Here is a 3,729-nt window from a genome sequence, read left to right on the forward strand (position 1 = left end):
TGTCGTTGATATGTAACTTATACGGATAAAGGAAACATATTCTCTTTTATGGGGAATGAGAGTTGTAAAAATACTTATAGATGGTCTTTGTATAATTTTTTGAGAAATTATATACTGTATGATTTATTTATTAACTAGTGTAAGGACCCATGCTTCACATGGTTTCGGAAAACATTTTTTCTTCACATTCTTTTATTGTTATAAACGGGCAGATACTATGAAATACAATACCTTGATAAGAAAAGTTGAAAGTATGGTTCTATAATAGACAAATAAGTGAAAATAACAGCAATTAGAAATGAATTACAGCAGTGCCTTCCAATTCCAAAGCCTCTTGGATTAGCAAATATATTTTATTGCATTTGGCGTCTTGAGGAGCAGGGCTTTCATATGCCAACCCAAGTAGTTTTACATGGATCTATTTCACTTCTACCCATATGGCAACATCAAGTTACTTGTGCATCATCAATGGCAACATTCTTACCACAAATCCCACTAATTGAATCCCAAAAACCAACGGATGTGTGTCAGTTGAGCATAATCATTACCGACTAACATCATACCATAATGAAATTCAATTCAGCACATCTGCTGATATAGAGGTGCAATTAGATACCTGCAATAATTAAAGGGAGTGACATGTTATAAAATTTATCAGAATTGGAATATGCATAACCATAGTTGGAGTAATCAAGAACAATAGTGAAAGGAAAGCAAAACCAATTGTGAAGGGGAAATATTTTAATAATACCAATCTACACCAGCAAACTTTGATGCAATCATCTGAAATGGCAACAAAATTTTGTACCTTTAGAGGAGATTCAGTTTCGCAGTTGGGAACCTTCAAATTGCAACCAAATTTATAAACATAGCAATTAACTTCAAACTCTTTTATTTAAAAGTATTTAGTATTTACCAGTCAACTGTAGAATAAAATGAAAAATTGAAACCCTTCAAATTGCAACCAAATTTATAAAGATAGCAATCAAATTTTGTATCTTTAGAGTTTTTTTATCAAGTAAATATAAAACAAAACATTGATCTAATTAAATTAAATGAATATTAAAATCTAAACTGTGGAATATATACCCTTTTCATGCTCTTGATGGCAGAGAGGAACAACTAAAGAACAAAAAATCATGTAAGACTTGAATAAGAAGAAAATTTAAGATATTTACCTGTATGTCCTGTCTTCTGAACGTGTACACCAACAACATAGCCGTGTCTGTTGTCTGATTGTAGAAAGTTGTTAGGTTTCTGGAAGAAACTGAAGTGCAAATTCCATTGACCTTAACAAAAGTTCATTTTATGTCTTTTTTCCATCAATTTAAGCAAATTTGCACAAATTAGAGAAATCTTTCATTTTTTCCATTTATACATGTTATCTATTTATCCATTCAGTTAACAAAGATGATAAATGAGCATACACTCAAAGTCAGATCTCTACATATTCACTAAAGCCCAAGAAACCAAAATCCCATATAGTAATCCAAAGAAATGAAAAAAAAAACAGTAAAACTTATGTGCATATTGCATCCTCAAATCAAAGACAAAGAAACAAAGAAGCAACAACGGGTAATTACTCTTATGATTACCATTATCATCTTTGATTTCTTCTAATTACAATACTCTAAAACAATGTAAAAACCAGAATTTAAGGAGTAAATAGCATCAACAGATTGTAGATATAACAATATTACCCTTGTGGTCTTGTGGGTTAATAAATGCATATTATCTATCCCAAATGTGTGCAAAAATTAGAGAATTACCAGCTTTGTAAGGTGGCCTAAATTTGGTCCTACTTTATTACGTCTTACTTTTGCAAAATATTCAAGGTTCCCTAGAAATTGCTTGCTTCATCATCAACTTCTAATTCTTATGTCATACCTTCACCTGATTCACCATGTTCATAATCTGAGTCGTTCTCTGAGTTATCTTCACCAAAATCCTACAACAATTAACCACCAGAACACAACGATTTCAAGAATCAAAAAGGTAGAAAATCACAATTTAGGGTTCTTAATTTGTATCAAGTTTCTTGATTTGGGTCTTTTTAATAACATTTACTACCATCGCAGATCCATAATAGTTCATGAAAAAGCCGAATTAAAAAAAATGCTTCAAGACGAAGGTGTAAAAATTCCAATAAAAACCTTCATTACAAACTGAATATGAAGAATTTGATAAATTCAAAAAGTTAGTTTAATTGAGAATTTACCAGAAAAAAGAGATTATCATCCACCATATTCTAGAAGAAGGGAATCACGGTCGCCAATGTCCGTATATTTTCGGTCGGTTCAAATGGAACCCAACTTTTTCAACGCAATAAAACAATTCAACTATGTGATTGTAACGGAAGCTTCATTATATGTCGAATTTCATCGAAACCTAACATTGAAATTGAAAAAATTACACATTTTGAAAATTTTCTTACCTGATTAAGAGAGGAAGTCGAGCCCTAATCGAATAGAGAGGGACGCGAGAAGGTCGTTGTTACCGGCGTCGACGTCACAACCACGAAACACACGAACATACTTAGCGAAGATGGTGTAGGCGACATGCGCCGAAGGTGATTGTAGTCGAACATCATATTTACCATATAGACACCCTAATTGAATTTTGAATTTTGAAACACCGGAAGTAGCTCTCCATGGCTAACTGAAGAATCAAATCCTTCTTCATTTCAAACACCGAAAGTAGCCATACAGTGTCTCTTAACTTTCCAATCTGCAACAATATGTTATTAGGTAGATGGTTGAAAGTACAATGTTGAAATAAGGAAAAAGGGAAGTAGCATGTTATAATGAAGAAAATCAAAGATAGCTGAAGCTGACCTTATTAAAGCTCCATAGAATCTTGAATGGGTTAAAGTATTTCACAAGTTGATGAAATGAAAATAATGATCAAACAATGAAACATAATAGAAAGTGAGAAAAATCAAATGAATGATAATATCTAAAGTTTATGAGAATATCTAAAGTATATGAGAAAAAGAAAGAGGAACAAATGTAAGAAATAAAATTATTTTGTAACAAAAAAAATACCAAATTCTTGACGAAATGAAAGTTTCTCTGATGGCTTGACAAAATCTGCAATATTAGCAATGTTGATGCCCTAGTTGAAAGTTAAAAGCCATAAATAAACTACAAACACATATGATTTAACTAATACACAAAAGATATATACAAATTATCAGTAGAATAATATTATTTACTAAATATGTCTTCTAAAGATGTGAAATTTTGAATTTCATAATTTATCTCTCTAATATCATTATGGGCCACATACCAGGAAATATGATATGAAATTGGAGTGCAATGTAAAATATTATTGTATGTATAGTAAAAAAAATTATGCATACCATTTAAGATATCAGATAGTGGACTCTTAGAATTGATATTTGAAGGAGATCATAAGGTTATACAATGATATTGAAGAAATTTGTCAGAGTTGACGTTTTCCTTTTGAGAAGAAATATATGCAAATTTATTTGAAGAATATAAATGTTGAAGACGATTGAAGACATCAAGTAAGTATAATAATTTTTTTATTAATAATAAAGAAAATTAAAAGAGTTGAAATATTTATTTAAAAATATAGTAAGGATAATAAAAAAAACTAAAAGCACACAAAATAATTACCGTTCTAACTCATGTTGAGTGTTGATGGTGAAGATGAAGTTTGACTGTTTGATATGATAGATATATTTTTGGATTTTCTAATATCCAA

At 30.5% G+C, this 3,729-nt stretch overlaps 1 long non-coding RNA gene across 4 annotated transcripts; it reads right to left on the minus strand.

The window, feature by feature from the left end:
* Nucleotides 1-213: 213 nt before the first annotated feature.
* LOC145167658 (uncharacterized) lies at nucleotides 214-2,909 on the minus strand. 4 transcript variants are annotated; one of them, XR_013741316.1, is made up of 3 exons: nucleotides 2,835-2,909; nucleotides 2,219-2,727; nucleotides 214-1,948 (listed from the first exon to the last, which is right to left on the minus strand). It is a non-coding gene; the product is annotated as an uncharacterized LOC145167658 (long non-coding RNA). The 4 variants fall into 4 exon arrangements; XR_013741318.1 differs by lacking the exon at nucleotides 2,835-2,909 and having other exon boundaries at nucleotides 2,219-2,339; nucleotides 2,435-2,760; XR_013741317.1 differs by lacking the exon at nucleotides 2,835-2,909 and having other exon boundaries at nucleotides 2,435-2,760.
* Between the last annotated feature and the right edge of the window lie 820 nt (nucleotides 2,910-3,729).

The sequence above is a fragment of the Lactuca virosa genome, chromosome 3, assembly GCF_052849685.1.
Source record: "Lactuca virosa cultivar CGN04683 chromosome 3, Lactuca_virosa_CGN04683_v6, whole genome shotgun sequence".
In the NCBI taxonomy this organism is placed as follows: domain Eukaryota; kingdom Viridiplantae; phylum Streptophyta; class Magnoliopsida; order Asterales; family Asteraceae; genus Lactuca; species Lactuca virosa.